This window comes from Bidens hawaiensis, unplaced genomic scaffold, assembly GCF_021521415.1.
Source record: "Bidens hawaiensis isolate Kalapana, Puna unplaced genomic scaffold, B.hawaiensis_p1.1 tig00011646_1, whole genome shotgun sequence".
NCBI classification, from domain to species: domain Eukaryota; kingdom Viridiplantae; phylum Streptophyta; class Magnoliopsida; order Asterales; family Asteraceae; genus Bidens; species Bidens hawaiensis.
Window position 1 is genome coordinate 443526 of NW_027491917.1, and position 21524 is coordinate 465049.

Here is a 21524-nt window from a genome sequence, read left to right on the forward strand (position 1 = left end):
TATAAGATTAGTTTAAAATTACATATAGTATGAAACAAAACTAAAAGTCTAAATCTTGTATAGTGTACTTAAACAAAACTAAAATCACTTTAATTTGACAAACTGAATAGTGTTTTGTGAGTATGCACCATCATGACAAATTATATTAGTACCGGTCATTGTTAGGTAGTAAATAATATAGGGACTAAACTGTAAATGTTAGATAGTGAAGGGTTATAGTTGTAATATGTTCATATACATAAGCAGGAGTCATGAATGAGAACAGTAGCTCTGTTGATTTGAGATATCATCTCCTTCTTCTGTGATTCTTCTTCTTCTACAATTCTTTAGCTCGATTACGGTTTGTATCGTAACAAGTGGTATCAAAGCAGTTCTTCCTCGGACCGGGCTCGATTTTTTTTCAAAAGTTCAGATCTTGTTGATTACGTATGCAATTCAAGAACAAGCGAAGCCATCTGCAAATTCGTTGCAGTTCAATTGGGTAATTCGCTCAATCAACAGTTAGTGTGCAGATTTTACAACAACAAACGAGAAATACCAGTAATTCATATCAACAGCAACTCAACAAGAAATTCAACAATTGGGCATGAATTTTCAGTAGAATTCTTGGTGATCTCAAATGGTAATTCGTATGTGAGAAATTAAGGCGACAATCATTGGTATAACATCAGCAACTCGAATTGGGAAGTGGGTAACAATAATTCTTGGAGTGGTATTACGATTCTAACAATCAACAACAATCAGAATTCAACAGCATAAACAAATCAGTCATGGAAATCGCTTTGAAAAAGATTATGTCAATGTGGCAAGAAGGTACGGTCGTCGATTATTGTGATGAATTCCAATTTCTATTTGAATCATCCTATTTGTCTCAAGTCAAAAAAGTGGAATCTGCCCAACAAGTGTTTGATGAAATGCCTAGTAGGGTTGAAATTCAGTTTCAAGGAGCCATTGATCAAGATTTACATAATAATGAGGATTTGAAAGAAAATGAACATGAAATGGGTTCTTTAAGTCAAAAGGTCATGTTTAGAAATGAGATTCATGAATCAATTGATAGTGAGGATTCAAATGAAACTGAAAAAGACTATAAAAATAATCAGATTCATATTACCCTTTTTAGTGACATGATCGACATGGGGATGGTACTTTGAATCAAAATAAATGTGTCAGAATTGAAATGAGTGATCAAGAATTAAGGAAAGAGAATTTAGTGTCCTTGCTTTTGCTTGATATAACAGGTATTATTAAGGAAGAAATAGAGTTGAAGTCAAAGACAGATTACCGGAAGGTGCAAATCAGTCCTTGGTTAGATAAGCTCAGTTCCGAGTTAGATCTTCAGGTTAAATACGTTGAAAATGTTGGAATATTGGGTTCAATGAAAGAATTAGGTTCATGGAAATAGAATAAACAGTTAAATTGGATGGATACTGGTTGGGAATGGTTTCATGATCAAATACAGATTTCGGTGGTAAGATTAGTGATGCATATTAATGATAACAATGGTGAGTGGATCAGTAGTACTATGGTGGGAAATGGGAATCACTCCCTAGAAAATAATGCATTTGGATTATACTCTAATAGTATTAGAAAATTTGGAGGTGGGTCAGTGGAGCGGACATCGAAAGAGGCTAATTTCACTAATTGTGAATCACAAAGTGCAATTAATAATTCATTGCAGGTGAAAAATATTAATGATTACTCACAACAAGTTTATGCCTATCTAGTGTTAGCAAAGTTAGATAGGAAAATCGAAGTTCAGGCAAAATTAGTAGAGAAAATTGGTGGTTGTGATAAGAAGAATCTCCTTAATAAAAAATATGTAAAAACTATATGTGGAGTTGGAGATATATAATGTGTTTCGTGCCACACAATGAAGGTGAAAGTTCAATAGTTTTGGAATGCTGCATTTACAAGAAACCTTGATTTTTTAAAAAGTGTGGCTGCACAACTTAATGATGGCAGAAGATTATCACAAATGATGGCAAACATTCAAGAGCAAATTGAGCTCTGCAGGTACTTTCTAGAGGGACTAGAGCTTCATGTTGCGGAAAGAGGACAAACTGAACTTAAAAAGGATGAAAGTGATGCAGCTACACATGAAGCACAAGCATTGTTCCTATTTGATTTTGATAGTTTTGATTAATTTTTTTTTAGTATTCAGATTTTTTATTAATATATCTTATGAATTAAGACGGATATAGGCTTGGGTTCTTTCTCGGTGGTGGAGTTTGCTATAACATTTCTTATCGATTTTGGAATTAAAATCAAGTCTTCCATCCTAATCATCTCTCTCCATCATGTCATATCTCTTCTCCTCACCCGACTAGCCGGCTATATTATGTTCCTTACAAGCAATAGGTTCTAATTCTGGTAGGTATCGCTAAAATTTCAAATTAAGAACTAGAAGTTAAATACGCAAATTGAATACATTAATAGACACGTAAATTAGTTAATACAAAAATAAACGCACAAATTATGTTAATCAATGATGTACCCGTTTAAGGGTAAAAAGGAAAAGACTGAAAATTGATTAAATTTGTAAAATTCTCAAATGATGAAATCGAACACTTGAAGGAATTCAAGTATGGCAATTGGCCCTCCTAGCCAAATTATGTTGCTTTGAAGTTTGGACATTTTATGTTATGTTTTTCTTTACCTAGTTAATTAGTCCATATAAGAGTCAACCAAATCTATAAGGGTGTGCTATGGACGAGATGACATGAACATCCAGGATGATATTATGTATGGGAGCTTTTATTTTTAAGTTAGTGTGCAGATGTCTATCACTTGCTTATAGATTTTTTGGCCTGGTTTTGTTTGGCCATCCGGTGAGGTGAAAGAACAAATATATAATACCACAAATGGTTAAATGCATAATACACGAACCCTAACTCTACTAGTTTTTCAAGTTTTTGTAACCAAAAGCACTATTGAAAATATTATACGATATTCTTAAAATTAGACTCTTTCACATTTGTTTCAACATTTATTTCATATTTTCAATAAATATATTTTGTAAAGGGTATTATTCTATATAATTGTATAGTAATAAGAAAGCATTTTAATTGCAAAAAATTAATATTTTGTAAAGGGTATTATTCTATATAATTGTATAGTAATAAGAAAGCATTTTAATTGCAAAAAATTAATATTTTGTAAAGGGTATTATTCTATATTATTTTATAGTACTAAGAAAGTATTTTGATTGCAAAAACTTAATTTCCCCATCCATTCTGTTACACTGAGTCACTAGTATAATATTAATAATTATTATTGATGGGCATAGAAGTTTTGTTTTCAATCCTAAAAGGAAATTAATATTGCCGTTCGTACTAGATGCACGAAAGAGTTAAGATCGCTCTTCAGTTGTCCAATAACATGATTAACTTCCATGTTAATTATTGCATGCTAGCGACTTCCATATCCATAATCCATGGTTGATATTTATGTGGTGGTGCAGTCTCATGCCCCAAAAAAGATGATAGCTAGCAAGTGGTGATCGATGATAAGGCACGTATGTAGCTTGGACTTGATTGTTCATGTTAGTTTAAACTTGAGCATCACCAGCGCTGCCCCACTATTTAAAACCACGGCCCAATCCTAATCAATAAAATAATACTAAGCTCCACAACCCAATAATTCTAATACTTTGCATTTTTTTTTACTCTCAAATTCTACATTTTATTTTTCTTCTAACAGAACCAAAATTATAAATAACTAGTTGGTTATTATTATGATCTAGGAGTAAGAGAAAGTATGATTATATGAAATGATTTTGATTCCCATGTGGCTGAATAATTAGGACGTGAATGTTATATATATAATAATAATATATATAAAGGGAAAATATTTATTGTTTAATCGGGTGAGGTGTTGTACTTGTACTCAATGATGTAAATGTAGGATTATAAGGCCGAGTACTCTCCGAGTACTCGCTACAATGTATGTTGCCGAGGTTAGTTTATGTAAATCCGTCTAGTTACTAAGAATAGGTCAAATGTGGTCAACCTCAGCCATAACCACATCTTATCGGTGAACTTGGACCGATTTTGACTCAAAAAAATAAAACATTTTTCGTATTTCAATAATATTAACGAAAAATATCATTTTTTTAATTAATGATCAGTAACTTTTAGAATATTTTATTATTTAAAAATATATTTCTTTTATTTATATTGATATTCACCTATTTTGTTATAAATATTAGTAAACTTATGATATTTGACATATATATATAATACCCAAAAATTAATTTTCTTTATACTTACCATGTCCGAGTACTCTCCGAGTACTCCGAGTACACCCAACTCCCCAGTCGGCCGCCTACGGTCCGATTAGCGACTTTTGCAACCTTGCTTGTACTTGAGAGAATTTCATACATCCCTTAAAGTTTGTTAATTTCACATCTACCCGGCTAATTTTGAGATATCAGTATGTTATACTTAGTTCCAATACATATTATTTAGTTTGTGACCCATAGGGGTAAATTTATCTGTCCAAATAAGGTATCACAATTAAAACATCGTTTGCTTCTAATGAAAATCAAATTCAAACGAGATCTCAATACAACTAAAGTAATAGTCATGTTATTAAGGGAAACGATTTGTAATTATTGTAATTCATTGTATTTATCTCTTTCCTTGTATTTTTGATTGACTCTCCTTAATTACAGGAGATATCTTTGTAACTTTTATTATAAATATATGCTTCAATCCCTCAATCATTATTGAGGTTGATTTTCAATTCCTTACATGGTATCAGCCAGAACTCTCCAACCCTAATTTTTCTTTTTCCTTCCATCGCCAACTTCATGGCTGCCCCTTCTTCTTCTACCAATTCCGATTCTCTTCTCCCCTTCAACAATGTCTCTCACCTCACCCCAATTAAACTTTCTGCCTCCAATTATCTGGTTTGGCGTAATCATATGCGCCTCCTTCTTAACCTTCATGGCCTAAAGACACACATCGATGGCTCTGTCTCCCCACCGCCGTCGACTTTATCCTCCGACAATAAAACCGTTCCTAATCCGGAGTTTGTATCCTGGACTACCAATGATCAGAAAGCAGCCCTTCTTCTTCTCTCTTCTCTAACCGAACCTGCTGCTGCTGAAGTTCTCGGCTTGGAGAGTGCTCGAGAAATCTGGTCGGCCCTTGAGAACGCCTACAGCAATGCGTCTGTTGAGCGGGTTCAATCTCTTCGCGATTCTCTTCGCGCATTAAGCATAGGTAATTCTTCTGTAACTGAATTTTCTCGCAAGTTTAAGAATTTTTGTGACCAGCTTGCTGCCATTAGTCACCCGGTTGCTGACATTGATAAACTCCACTGGTTTCTTCGTGGACTCGGACCGGCCTATGAGATTTTTTCGACAGCTTTGCGTGCAACCAAGCCTGCACCGTCTTTTCAAGATTTAATCGCTCAGGCAGAAAGTCATATGATGTTTTTACAATCTCTTCATGGTACCGCTGCTTCTTCTGCTGCCTTTTATAGTCAAACTCGGCGTGAACATGGTACGAGTCGCGGTCGGGGTGCTTCAAACCGTGGCTCATATTCTCGTGGCACGTCTAGTCGTGGTTCTAGTCGTGGTCGTGGTGATAATCGTCGGCCACCGCACTGTCAACTCTGTCGTACAAATGGCCACTATGCATCGGCTTATCCAAATCTCCATACCTATGCGTCACATGCGAATGATTCTTTGGCACAGGCGTTTCACGCACAATGTCATGTAAACCATGACACTCCAGATTAGACAGGTGACACTGGTGCAACTGATCACATGGCTCCCACAGAGGAGTCTGTTCATCATTCTACTCCTTATACAGGTAATGATAAGGTTACGTTTGGTAATGGTATGCAACTACCAATTACTCATAAAGGTTCCTCTACACTTTGCACTAATATTACTGTTCGTGATGTTCTTGTTGTTCCTAATCTAACCAAGAAGTTATTATCTATTAGCAAGTTAACTGCCAATCATCCTGTTGATGTTCTCTTCTCTCAACATTATTTTCATATTCAGGATCGGAAAACAAAGCAGGTGCTCGCTAGAGGAACATGTGTTGATGGATTATATGTGCTTAAAGATGGACCGAAGACTTTTGTTGCTGCCATCTCCAATAAAGCATCCTATGAATTATGGCATTCCCGTTTAGGACATGTTTCGTTTAATGTTATTTCTTTTTTGAATAAGTCTGGTGCTTTATCTGTTACTTCTCTATTGCCTAAACCGGATATTTGTGTTTCTTGTCAACTTGCTAAGGGACAACGTTTACCTTTTATGTCTAATGATAAGCGTGCATCTTTTCCTCTTGATTTGGTTCATTGTGATTTGTGGGGACCCGCTCCTGTTGCCTCTAAAGATGGTTATCGATATTATGTGATTTTTATAGATGACTATTCCAGGTTTACTTGGTTGTATCCTCTCAAAACCAAAACAGGTTTTTACTCGGTCTTACCCGTCTTTATAAATCTTGTCCAAACTCAATGTTCTAGGAAAATCAAAGTTTTCCAAAGTGACGGGGGTACTGAATTTGTCAATCACACAATTAGAAGATTTTTTGAGGACAATGGCACTTTTCACAGATTTTCGTGCCCCTATACACCTCAACAAAACGGGCGTGCTGAACGTAAACATCGCCACATAGTGGAAACTGGTCTTGCTATGCTATTTAACGCCAATATTCCGGCTTCTTTTTGGGTAGATGCTTTTACCTCTGCGACATTTATTATTAATCGCGTATCATCTTCTTTGCTTGAGAACAAGTCACCTTTTCAGCTGTTGATGAAGCAAGTACCTCAATATTCCAATTTTCGGGTATATGGCTGCTTAGTCTTTCCATATTTGCGTGACTATGCCAAACATAAGCTTGAGCCACGAAGTCTTCCATGTGTATTTATTGGTTATAGTTCTTCCCACAAAGGCTTTCGTTGTCTTGATCCGATCACCAATCGGATATTTATTTCTTGTCATGCTCGCTTTGATGAAACCTCTTTTCCATTCAAAGGTATCAATGGCATAACGTCTCTTGATCGCTTGGTGCTTACCACTTTTTCTGATGAACCTACTTCACCACATGTTTCTGTGTCCACTAACCAGTCCAATTTGCCCAGCCCACTTTTCAACCCAAATATCCAGCCCAACACTCCTGATCCGTGCCCCTTATGTCCACCCTTTTCCGGCCCACTACATGTCCAACCGCCTTCCAGCCCATCTCCTACTTCTGGCCGAACTATGTCTACGGATCACCCAGCTGAGCCCAATCCAACTTCCACCTCTCTTCCTGAAACCGTACCTGCCAACCACCCACACCAGGATGTCGATTTCACTCCATTACTTGTTCCCGAACCTGCTCCTATACCCGATCCTGTCCCTATTCCTCAAAATACTCACCACATGACGACACGCGCCAAGGCTGGTGTTTTTAAACCCAAGCACCAAGCGGATCTTTCGTGTCTTCATTCATATGCCTTACATGTTGCTTTATCTTCTATTACTGAACCTCGTGGTTTCAAATCGGCAGCTAAGGATCCTTTGTGGATGGCTGCGATGGTTGATGAAATTAATGCCCTGCATAATAATAACACTTGGACATTGGTCCCGCGTCCATCATCGACTAATGTTGTTGGTTCTAAATGGGTTTTTCGTGTTAAGTATCACGCTGATGGTACTGTCGAGCGTTACAAGGCGCGTCTGGTGGCTCAAGGCTTTACTCAAATTCCAGGTTTGGATTTTTCACACACCTTCAGTCCTGTTGTTAAAGCTTCAACAGTTCGCATTGTTCTATCCCTTGCAGTTCTTAATAACTAGCAGTTGCATCAACTTGATGTCAAGAATGCATTTTTAAATGGAAATCTGGATGAAACTGTCTTTATGGAGCAACCACCAGGATTTGAAAGTTCTAAATATCCGAATCATGTTTGCAAATTATCTAAGGCGCTTTATGGTCTTAAGCAAGCTCCTCGTGCTTGGTTTCAGCGTTTAAGCACGTTTCTTCTTTCCTATGGGTTCACATGCAGTCGTTCAGATACATCTCTCTTTGTTCTTCGCAAAGACAGTCATATTATGTATCTCCTTGTGTATGTGGATGATCTCATTTTAACAGGTAATAATGAATCCATTATCACATCCTTTGTTTCTCATCTTAATAAAGAGTTTGCGATTAAAGATCTTGGGGCTCTCAATTATTTTTTGGGCCTGGAGGTTGTGTATACTACAACTGGTCTCTTTCTCACACAAGCAAAATATGCTAAAGATATTCTTCTTCGTGCAAACTTGTATGATGCTAAACCTGTTAGCACTCCTCTTTCTCCCAATGAGTCCTTTATTGCAGATGGTGTTCCATATCCTGATCCCACCTTTTATCGTTCTTTGGTTGGCGCCTTGCAATATTTAACTATTACCAGACCTGATTTGTCTTATGCAGTTAATCATCTTTCTCAATTTCTTCATGCTCCCACTATTACTCATTTTCAAGCTGTCAAACGGCTATTACGCTATGTTAAAGGCACTTTATCGTTCGGTCTCACTTATAGCCGTCCACACAAATCATCCATTGTAGGCTATTCTGACGCGGACTAGGCGCGTTGTCTTGATACACGACGCTCCACGTATGGGTATTCGATTTTTCTAGGTGGCAACTTAGTCTCTTGGAGTGCCAAGAAGCAGCCTACCGTCTCCCGGTCTAGCTGTGAATCTGAGTATCGTGCTATGGCAAACACTGCTGCTGAGCTTGTCTGGATTACACATCTTCTGCAGGAATTGTATGCTCTCCCTCCTGATCGTCCTACGTTACTTTGTGATAACAAAAGCGCCTTGTTTATGACTCAGAATCCCATTGCTCACAAACGTGCCAAACATATTGACTTGGATTATCATTTTATTCGGGAGTTAGTCAATTCTGGTAAACTATACACCAAATTTGTTTCTACCAATCTTCAGGTGGCTGACATCTTTACCAAAAGTCTTCCGCGTGCACAATTTGAAGTCTTTCGCAAAATGCTTCGTCTCGGACCGCCACCATTTCGATTGAAGGGGGGTATTAAGGGAAATGATTTGTAATTATTGTAATTCATTGTATTTATCTCCTTCCATGTATTTTTGATTGACTCTCCTTAATTACAGGAGATATCTTTGTAACTTTTATTATAAATATATGCTTCAATCCCTCAATCATTATTGAGGTTGATTTTCAATTCCTTACACATGTCACTACGTAGTGTGATTAACAACGCACACACCAAAGTATACTAAGTAATACATGTAGTGTAATCACCAATATATTTGCTAAACTGTTATCATTTTGCTTATTTGCGAAAACACCATCCGTTAATTTTATAAATTGCGTATTGTATCCATCAATTTCTTCTTTTTTTTTTTAGTTTTTTTACGAAATTGTATTTGCGGTTGCATCCTTTTTATATTTTCAATTGTTGATTTGCACATACTGTTTCACTGAATTACAAAAGTACCACACATCATGATATTAATTTCAAATCTTGCATATCAACAACATATGATTTATGATTTATTTCTTGTTTCAATTAGTATATCACCGTCTACTAATCATATTATTGGTGGATTAGGTTTAATTTTACATGTAATATATACTCCCTTCATCCCATTATAAATGTCCTAGTTTGGTTTTTTTAGTCTTTTTTGTTTAACTTTGACCAACAATATTTTTGTTTGTGTTATATAATACTTGATGTAAAATATATGAATGAATTAGTTTTTAAACGTATTTTACATTGATATAATTTTCATCAAGTATTATATGACACGAACAAAAATATTTACGGTCAACGTTGCAAAAGAAAGACTTGAAAATTCAAACTAGAACACTTATAATGGGACGGAGGGAGTATGTACATACATAATAGATGTGTTAGTAAAAAGTGTGACACCTGCTATTATGGAATGTCATGAGATGGGATGTGATGCATTCATTAGTGAGTGTTGTGGGTCATGACTCATGAGTGGAGATGAAGGAGACATGTGTGATATGTCCAATTCAACCCTATATAGGATAACTATTTGAATATCTAAAAACCACTTACATATATTGGTTAATTATGATTATGATGTAAATACAAAATTAATTCCAAGTGAAGAGTTATATGTTGTCAAAGTACGTACGTAGTCTAGCTGTTTCTATATATAACATTAAAAGATCTGTGACATGATATATTGAAATAGCAATCATGAGATTGAACTCTTATGCTCCAACCCTCATATATACGGTCACCCATTCAAATTATTATGATTGCTATTTATTTTATTTGAAGTGTGATATTTTAGATTCAAATATACATTAACATACAATTAAAAAATTTTAAAATAATAATAATAATAATACATACATACATACATACATACATACATAGGTTTATAACCTTTTAATTCTCATTATAGTGCAACCCTTCGTGAAAGATTATGACAGTTATAACTGTATTAATGGAAAATTCATCAGAGAGTTACCTAGTAGAACTGAGCATTGTTATCGTCGAACTTAAGTCACTAGTCACTACTCCTTGTACGTGAGCAAAGGTTTAATACACACACATATATGTGTGTGTAATTTTGTTTAATATTTAGAATAGTTATAAAAGTAAATTAATAGCTAGAAGTAGAACAAAAGATTTCTTTTTGAAGGGAATGAAAGAGTTTAATAATAATAATAATAATAATAATAATAATAAGGAAAACTAAAGGGAAAATGAGGACAAGTAAAGTAAGTTATAAAGGCAAGCAGAGAGTAGTGTGGTTTTGGAGATTCCTACACCAGCCACCACCGCCATATATAATATATTATATTTTACAAGTATAAAGCGACATCCACCTTAAGCTTCCCGGCTGCCACTTCTTTACTCTTTCACCGGTGAATTTGTAATCAATGAGTAAAGTTTCTTTATGCATGGCGTTTTGAAAATGAAAGCAGAGTCAAATGGTACGTACGTACGTTCGTTGTTTTCCGGTACAAGGTATATATACATAATATATACTGTAATATGTCCGGTACAAGGTATATATACTGTAACATGTTTCTTTCTTCAATTTCAATTTGGTTAGAATTAGAGGAAGATCATTTTTTACTTTCTGGGCAAGTCGAGTCCATGACTGCTGCTTCACATATTTGTGGCCGGGTAGGTCCTCGTCATGGCCATTACATATCTTTTGCATTTATGCTTTCTCTTATATCTTTTGCATTTAGCTTACCTGCCAGGAACCCACCCATCTTATATATATTTATAAAAAGTAATTTAGATATTGGTACAAATTGTTATCTGTTGTTTTTGTGTTAATTAATCAGTATCAGGAGGTATATCAAATAATTACAAAGTAATGCATTCAGAGTTGTGGCATGCTTGTGCTGGGCCTTTAGTCTCTTTGCCCCCAATAGGTAGTCTTGTGGTTTACTTTCCGCAAGGTCACAGCGAGCAAGTAAGACTTAATTTTCTTTCTTTCTTCAACACATGATCGAGAATATTCAACTGACTGGTGTTTTATTCTGTTTAAGGTTGCAGCATCCATGAAGAAAGATACAGAAAACATCCCAAACTATCCCAATCTTCCTTCAAAGCTCATATGCATGCTTCATAATGTCGTCTTGCATGTATTCATTCATTCATTCCCCTTATCTTATATTATGCAATAATATAAATAGTAATACTTGCTGTTTCGACATCATTGATTGCTGCTTTGGTTTAGGCTGATGCTGAAACTGATGAACTCTATGCACAAATGACTCTTCAACATGTAAATAAAGTAAGTCTGTTGGATGCTTCTAAATATGTTTATGTTGATTCTTGACATTAAAGTAGTGGAATTGTGCAGTATGACCAGGAAGCATTGCTCATGTCTGATATGGGTCTAAAGCAAAGCAAACAGCCTGCAGAGTTTTTCTGTAAAACTCTTACAGCTAGTGATACAAGCACCCATGGTGGATTTTCCGTACCACGTCGAGCGACTGAGAAGATTTTCCCACCTCTTGTATGTCAAACAACAATAATATAACTGCGTTGTCCATTTATTAAGATTTCACCCTGCACATGTTTTTATAGGATTTCTCTATGCAACCTCCAACTCAGGAACTTGTAGCTAGAGATTTACATAACCAATCATGGACATTTAGACATATTTATCGAGGTTTGTAAAAATATTTTTGTTGCCCGGATCGATTATTCAATTATAGGATTAATTAATATTAACAAGATGAATATGCACATGATGCAGGGACTCGAGACACAATGACAAAAGAAACATACACTAATATTGTTGGTAAAATGGGTGGGTATTTGTACCTATAAAAATGACGATTAAATAACCATTTTTAACTAACTAACTAACAGGCGTGTATCTGTTGTAAAATGTCGGGTCGTAAATCTGATTAATTTACAGCAGTTTGACTTTTTATTTGACTTCTAAATTACATAGATTCCTTGATTAAAGCTAGGTCTTAAACTGTCTTTCTTCCTCTATTCATTAAACTATATTTAACTTGTCACTTTGGCACTTATACATTAAACAAGTAGTTCGATTTTGGATAGATTATGTGTATTTGCATCCTCTTGCAAGCATTACCTAACTATAACTGTGTTGGATGCATACTTAATGCTTTATAATAATAGTTTTCTATATTCAATAGCTTAAGTAGACTTCAACTTTATGTATGTTGTCCTGTGATGTTATTTAGATTTCTATACTGATCCAAGGTAAACCTTTGAGCATATTAACAAGCTGTTGCGTATCTTGGTTTCAGGGAAACCGAAGAGGCACCTGCTGACCACCGGTTGGAGCGTGTTTGTGAGCTCTAAAAGACTTTGTGCGGGAGATTATGTTCTTTTCATACGGTAGGCATTCGCTAGAAGCAATAAGGTTGTGTAGTGCATGAATATATATCCTTTCTAACTTTTTCGGTATGCTTACTTGAACAAATGTAGGGATGAGAAATCACAACTTATGTTGGGAATTAGGCGGGTTAACAGACAGCAGCCTGCACTCTCGTCATCAGTTATTTCCAGCGACAGCATGCACATTGGGATTCTTGCTGCCGCCGCTCATGCTGCAGCAAATAACAGGCCATTTACCATATTTTTCAATCCTATGTTGGTTGGAATCTTACTATATTATTATAAGTATTAGGTTGAAAACATCAAAAGTTGCGTGTACAGGGCAAGTCCTGCTGAATTTGTTATTCCACTAGCCAAGTATAACAAAGCCATGTATACTCAAGTTTCACCTGGGATGCGATTCAGAATGATGTTCGAGCCCGAAGAGTCAGGAATAAGAAGGTACATGGGAACCATAACTGGTATCAGTGATCTCACTCCTGCACGCTGGAAGGGTTCACAATGGCGCAATCTTCAGGTACACCTCAACCTTTGCTATGTTTTTTTTAAGAAATATAATGCAAGTGGCAGGTTGGATGGGATGAATCAACAGTTGGTGAACGTCCAAGCCGTGTTTCAGTGTGGGAAATTGAGCCCGTTGTCACTCCATTTTACTTATGCCCCCCTCCCTTCTTCCAACATGCACAACCACAACCAGGTAAACTTAAAGCTCGTGTGTCAGTGCAAGGAACATGTTACATATATTTTGACATTTTCCTGTTGCATAGAATGTAACAGAAATGCCGTGGGTTGATATGAAGGATGCCTCAACCCCCGTCTTCCCTGGTTTGAGTTTTGTCCAGTGGATGAACATGCATAATCATAGCAGCAACATCTTCCCTCCCACCTCCAAAGATTCTTCCAAGTTATTAAACTTTCAATCTGCAAATTCCTTTACCCCACCCTCTAACTTCAACAAGCCAAACCAACTACAACCACCATGGACTCAACATCATCTGTTACATACTAACCAAAAACAGCAGCAACCTCAACAAGTACAACAACAACAACATATACACATTCAACAACATAATCCCGTGTACACTAGTCAGCAACAACCACCACCACAACAGAAGATGCATCAACAAGAGCAACACCAACAACAAAACACGCAACAACATGCAGGAAATCCCCGACTTCAGCAAAACACTAATTTAGCTAATAGTAGGGGTTTGATTCAAGCTTCGCTCGTGTCCCAGGAGTTACAATTTCAGCATCAATTGGAACAACCAATTTGCAACCTCCAACAAACACAGTTGCAACATTTGATACAACATAACTTGTCACCAAGGCAACAAAGCCTCTCAGGGCAGCAGCATCAACTACTGCAAAAGGCCTTTGTATCATTAGTAAGTAACGCAGAGCCTCAGTTTCCCCTCCAGCAACAAACTCAACAACCTAGACAACAATCTTTATCACACCAGCATCAGCAGTTTCATGGTAATAACAACTTTTCAACATCAGTCCTTCCTGCAAACCAAGTTCAAAGTCAACCCAAAAGCCAGCCTATACCAATAAGAGTTCATTCTAATGGTGTTGATGCCCCCACCTGCTCCACCTCCCCTTCTACAAGCAACTTCCAATCAAACCTCCTCAACAACAACCAACAAGTCTTTGTGAATGATTCCATGTTTAATCCTGATTTAAAATCTGCTCAAACTCCAACCAAAGATAATTCAAGAGTCAAACATGAGTTAACCAATGTGAAACTACCAGATCAACCTAAACACAAAGGCATTGGTAATCAACAGTTGGAAGCATCCACAACTGTGACATCATACTGCTTAGATGGTGGAGGTCTGTCAACCCCAAACTTAGGGGTGGATGGTGATATCATTCAACCAGAAAACAATTTTCATTTAGGAGCTAATATTATCGATAGTTTTCCACCTGATGCTTTATTGTCGAGGGGTTTTGATTCTCAAAACTTACTTTCCATCTTTTCTGGCGCTCCTAGAGATATTGAGACATAACTGTCAAGTGCTGAGATTAACGCAGACTCATTTGGGATGCTACCTGATGTATCATTCAAGCCCGGTTGTTCAAATGATGTTGTTGTTAATGATTCAGGTCTTTTAGGAAACGGGATGTGGGGTAATCAGAATCCACAACGCGTACGAACATACACAAAGGTAATTAGCATCATCCTTTTACTGTCAGTCTTCTTGGTTGAAATAAATAGATATATTAGTTTGAGTTGGAATTAGGTTCAAAAGCGTGGATCAGTAGGAAGAACAATCGATGTGACACATTACAAAGGGTATGAAGAGCTAAGGTGTGATCTTGCCCGCATGTTTGGGATTGAAGGTCAACTAGAAGACACGCAAAGGACTGACTGAAAGCTTGTTTATGTTGATCATGAGAATGACATACTACTTGTTGGAGATGACCCATGGGAGTAAGTCACTAGCTAATGGCTAAACTGGTACAATATAATAATATGGTGTATATGTTTGACAACTACTTTTTAACTTAACATGTTTGTTCCAGTGAATTCGTCAGTTGTGTTCATAGTATAAAGATATTATCATATTCAGAAGTACAGAAGATGAGCTTGGATGGGGATTTAGGTAACAATCAAGCTTTTAGTGGGAATCCATGGAAAGAAGACAACTCAGCTACATCCTTTTAACAGATAAAAGGTTTATGGGTGAAGAGTTTGTAAGAACACGGTATATATAGTTTCATGAATGATTATAGATATTTTAGGTGGCTTGTAAATATGTTAATAGCAAGCAGAGTTCTAATATTAAGAGCAACATATTTTTTGCTTTCAATATGTGGATAGTGCAGATGACAACATTACCATTTATATTTCCTTTTCTTATAGGTTTAGCTAACGCCATGTAATGTAGTTTTTATAACAATTAATGTTGGGCAATGCAATTCCTTATACACCACAATAAAAGTCCACTTGAGGTACCAAGCCAAGTTCTAATGGGGCGACAATGTTACTAGTTTCACAATCGTGTTTATTTTATGTTGTTTAACATGTGTATTTATCGGTTTATACATATATGCATATGTTTTTAAGACAAATAGGTATAGTTTCCGTCTCACCAGGAAGATGCTTTGGTGGAGAAGGGGGGGGGGGGGGGGGGGGGGGGCGTCAGGGAACACCATCCCTTTCCTCGAGTGGATGCCCAAAGTGGAGTTGAGCATGAGATTCTCCACGCAAGTCACCCTTGCCAGTTTTGATTTTTCTTTAGTTATTTTATTATTTTTAAAACTAAAAGGTTATTGTCATTATTTTCTTAAAGAGTGGAGATTAAAGTATAATGTATTTCATTGATGGTGTGAAAGAGAGTGAAATATGGTATGTTATTGACATGACACGTGATAAAAAGAAACAATGAGTAAAGTATATTGAATAGTGTAACATTTCAAAATATGTTGTTTTTCATACTTTTTAAGTATGTTTTTGACTTCATTTTTGTTAAGTATAAAACAATGAATCATGGAATCCTTTTCTTTTAAATGGATATGAGTTAAGAGAAAAAGAAACACGAGAGTAGAGAAGCCATAGAGGTTTTTTATAGCTTTTCTTATAGTGGTTTCAAAATAAATAAATAAATACTTTTTTCTATTATGCATCAGTAACTAAAAAAAAAATCAAATAAGTAGGTTTTGTAAAAGGTTTGATCTAATTTATATGTGTGTAAGGCTCGATAAGATGATGCGTGGCCTAATCGAACTTTGAGATTGCAAGTGATCACATGTTAACTGATGAGACTTGATAAACACTTTTTGTACCACATATTTTTTGTTCACATTGTTTCAATGATACAGTGTATTAAGTAAAATTGTTCTAGGAGGTTCCTTGTTTTTTAATATACTTTAGAAGCAAGATTCAAGGAAACATATTTTATAATTCCATGGATCAAAACATGAAATGGAACTTTTTTATATAAACATATGTATTCTTACGCTTTTAAAATTTGTGTAAGTGGGGCCATATCCTTAAATAAAAGCTACAGGTGTCATTCATTACCAATTAAACTAGTATACCATGATTAAACATCAATAATAGACGTTCAAATTTATTAATAACTATTGACGCTACGCCTACATCTCTTTTTTAATAATAACTCCTTAAAAAGAAAACTTAATACGTTTTTGTGGCTAGCGTCCATCCATTATGGAAGTATATTGTAGAGGTAGGGTACCAAAAAGACCCAAATACCCTTAAGTACCACCCGCGGGTCACAAATAATCTTCTTATAAGCCACCCGAAGAACACATGGATCACCCGCATGTCACGAGTGAGGAGGAACATCCTCACAACACACGAGGAAGCATCCTGTCATCCTCAAAAGCCTTCCGCAGGACAAGACATCTGTCCGCCTAAACAACCGGAAGGCAATGCCAGCAGGACAGCTGTCATCACTCAAGTACTCTCTAGAAGAAGGTTTACGATTCTAACTTGGGGAATACGTGACATACTAACCAATGAATAAAAGACACCTGGCCAGGTTGTTATAACCGTGCACATGGCCAGGGTGCGATCGTCCTATCATTTGGTGACACGTGTCCAGGATGTTATACTCATGCACATGAGACATATAGCTCAACCTATCAAAAGAGGACACGTGTCCAGACGGCTATCAGAGATCTTCTAGAAAAGGACTGCTGCCCCAATCGTCTTCCTTCATCCTTAGGCTATAAATACCTTGTCAAATGGTATGAGGTATTCATTCACTCAACTATATTCTGACTACACTTAGTCTTTATACTTTAGTACTTTCTTCATTACGAACGTTACTGATTCTCACGCCGGAGGGTGGTTACAGGAAGACCCCCCCTCTTGTCATTCCTGTAACGAGACTCACGGTGTCTGTTTTGCAGGTTCCAGTCATTGGACTTTAGGAAGTCTTACTCATATCGTGGTAGTAATTATCGTATTGTACCATGTGGACTCATTGGATCCAGGACCCATACCCGGGGAGTGGATCCGTGTTTCTTCATTGGCGTCATCCGTGATTTGTGTTAGAACAGCAAAAGTTTTCGTTGGTTTTTTTGGTTCGTTTGATATGAGTAAACTTCCTGAAGAGCCGACGGGAACCCCTGCAACTGAGTCACGTGTAACTAACACAGAAGCACCTCCGGGTCTTAGTGTTTTTGCACATATCACGACTCCAAGTGGCCGTACTCTTGAGCGAGTCGCAGCTCCAAGGTCACGGAACATTGACATAACACTTGGGGGTTTTACCCTAGAAAACGTCACAATACCAACCGGTACCACCCCCCAGATATGGGACGGGCCTCGGCACCGAAGGGTTCTAATTTGGGAAACCTTAGACGGATTACGGAAGAAACTCGCCGAAAACGGTCAGTGTTGGATCTGGAAAATGATTCAGGCGATTCTGACATGGCGAGATCTCATCAATGTAATTCCAGATCCAGAGGAGCTTTAACTCCTGAAGAGTGGCTCCACGTGCAACAACAAAGTTTGGTGGCTAAATACGAGCGTAGAAAACGTAACGAGCGACTTCACGCCCGCACTTTGGATTATGAGGAATCCCCTAGGGGATCTCCTTCTCCTCCACCAACAGTGCGAGGAAGTCAAACCCGTTACAGTCTACAGACGGAACCAGAGTTTGGCGAACTTCCGAGGCTACGTCCTCGTCCTCGCATAAATATGCGGATGCCATCTTACTTAGATGAGTTTGATGGTTACGATTCATCCTATCACCCGAGAGACTACAGTATGTATACCGGGGACAGTAGGATGAGTTCTCAGGCAAAAAGCAGCCGTCAGCATGACATAGTCCGCCATACCGAATACCATAGTAATGCGGAACGAGACTTTACTAAACCATATCGCCCCGTGGATATCGCCGAGAAATCAAAGTTCATAGCAAGTATTGCCACAACACCCTTTCCTGTTAATGCTAAAATACCTACATCGGTAGGTAAGTATAACGGTATGACTGATCCAAGTGATCATCTCCAGAACTTTATTGCGGTAGGCGGTGTTAGTGGTTGGACGCTTCCTTATTGGTGTCACATGTTCGCATTAACACTAACAGGGGCAGCCAGAGAGTTGTTTGAAAAATTACCTAACGGTGAAATTTCTAGTTGGGACGATCTGGTGAAAAAGTTTTCACAAAACTTCAGCCAACAGAAAAAACATATGCGTGACCAATCAGAAATTTTGGATGTCGTCCGCCGCGATAACGAGTCCATAGAAGATTTTATCACCAGGTTCAATGACGAGAGCTTGTATATTGGAGGAATCAGTAAAGACATGCTTCGTGGTGCCTTCCGCAAAAACGTCAAATGTGACGATTTAGTCCGCACACTTACCAGAGATGGAATGCTAAAAGAGTGGGACGACCTGATGACTGCGGCAAAGGTGTATGCTAACACTGAGAAAACATTGAGGAAGGGTAACACGAAGCAAAAATTTAAAGTTGAATTTCAGAATCCGAGACCTAATAGACAGGCGAAAGGACCTATCTGGTCAAGGCTTCAGCCAAGTGTGGAAGTGTCAAAACCATTTGATGCAAGATCCCTTATAGGCAACAAGAACAAAGCAGGACCCGCAAGCCGAGGTCCCAACAATTAGACTCCTCTTTCAAAGACTCCCGCTGAAATTCTCACTACAGAGAATATAAAATTTAGAAAGCCACATCCACTAACAAGAAGATCATTTTTGGATGCTACCAAGCACTGTTCGTATCATGACGACATTGGTCATAATACGAATGAATGTAGAACATTGAAAATTGAAATTGAGACGGCTGTGAAATCGGGAAAGCTTAAACACTTGGTAAAAAATGGAAAACCGGATAATGGAAAAGCACTTGTTCGGGACATCCAAGGCTCGAGTAAGAAGCAAATTAAAGATTTGAACGTTCATATGATACATGGCGAGTTCCATACAGGGAATAAGAGAAAAGAATCCGATGATGAAGAATGGAAGAATGAGCCAGTGATCTTCCCTCGAATTTAAGGGGGTCCGAACAGTAAGAATCCCTTGATCATCACTGCTCTCTTCGGGAACTATCGTTCTTATTACGTCTTCTTAGACACCGGCAGCACATCAGATATCATGTATGAACAATGCTTTGATCAGCTTGACGAAGAAGATAAAGAAAGATTGAAACTCATTCATGCTCCAATATCGGGATTTGGAGGAGAAATAATGCATCCGCGAGGTGTAATTTCATTCCCAGACACCCTGAGTGATGGAATTCATTCGAGGACCGAGGAGGTCGAATTTCTGGTGTTGCCAGCAACATCAAGACATGATATTATCCTTGGACGAGAAGCGACTGGTGATTTCAATGCTCATCCGTCCACAGCACACGGTGCAGTGGGAGTTCCAACTTGTACTGGCATCGCAATAATTCATGTTAACAGGCACTGCTTCGCAACTGAGAGCTCAAAACCTAGCAAGATTCCAAAACAGACTTTGAGGACTGAACCGGAAAAGTGGGTCTTGAACAAAGATTTCCCCGATCAAACTTTAACAATTGGACCTGCTATCTCCGAGATAGTACGGACTTTCTTAAAACAATTATTATCAAAAAATGTTGATGTCTTCGCATGGAAACCTGCGGACATGACGGGTGTCCCACGAAACATTGCGGAACACAAACTCAGGGTAAACCCGTTCTTTACGCCAATTGTTCAAAAACAACGTAAGATGGGTCCGGAACAAACAAAAGCAATGAATGAACAAGTTCAGGACCTCTTGCAGGCAGGGATTATTCGTCCAATCTGTTACCAAACTTGGGCCGCCAACCAAGTTATTGTCCCCAAAAGCAATGGGGCATGGTGGATGTGAATCGATTACAAGGACCTAAATAAAGCATGTCCCAAGGATTGTTATCCTTTACCTGAAATAGACCTCAAGGTTGATGCTGTAGCACTATTCAAATTTAAGTGTTTCCTGGATGCCTACAAAGGCTACCATCAGATCCGCATGGCAGCGGGTGATGGGGACAAAACAGCATTTCGGACCGATCAAGGCACCTTTTGTTACAAAATGATGCCTTTCGGACTGAAAAATGCAGGAGCCACATATCAACGATTGATGGACATTGCGTTTAAAAGTCAAATCGGTAGGAATCTAGAGGTGTATATGGATGATCTCGTAATCAAAAGTGTTGAGGAAGATCAAATGTTGAGAGATATCGAAGAAACATTCGACACTTTAAAGAGTATCAACATGAAGTTGAATCCAGCCAAGTGTTCATTTGGAATGGAAGAAGGGAAATTTCTGGGAGTGATTGTCACCGATGCGGGCTTCAAAGCTAATCCAGATAAAGTTCAAGCTATGGCCCGCATGCCTTCTCCGTCCTCCCCCAAGGAAGTTCAGACACTCAATGGCGTTTGGTTGCTTTGAATCGATTCTTGGCAAACCATGCAGCCAAATCTCATCCATTTATTTCAACACTAAGAAATTGCCTTAAGAAAGCACATTTCAATTGGACTGCGGAAGCAGAAAAGCCTTTTTAGAGATCAAAAAATGTTTTATGGAATTACCCACGTTAACAGCACCCCATGCGGGAGAACCTTTAACGTTATACCTATCAGCTTCAGACATTGCCATCGGGGCCGTCCTTCTGACAGATTGAAAGAATGTTCAAACACCGATCTATTACGTCAGCAGAACACTATTGGACCCG

General features: G+C 37.7%; 1 pseudogene across 1 annotated transcript; it reads left to right on the forward strand.

The window, feature by feature from the left end:
* The first annotated feature begins 10823 nt into the window (after positions 1–10823).
* Positions 10824–15520, forward strand: LOC143538564 (auxin response factor 19-like; annotated as a pseudogene). Its single transcript, XR_013136265.1, has 12 exons — positions 10824–10946; positions 11352–11440; positions 11517–11612; positions 11708–11764; positions 11834–11989; positions 12061–12145; positions 12759–12849; positions 12940–13104; positions 13171–13366; positions 13420–15020; positions 15096–15286; positions 15379–15520. The product of XR_013136265.1 is annotated as an auxin response factor 19-like (transcript).
* Positions 15521–21524: the final 6004 nt, after the last annotated feature.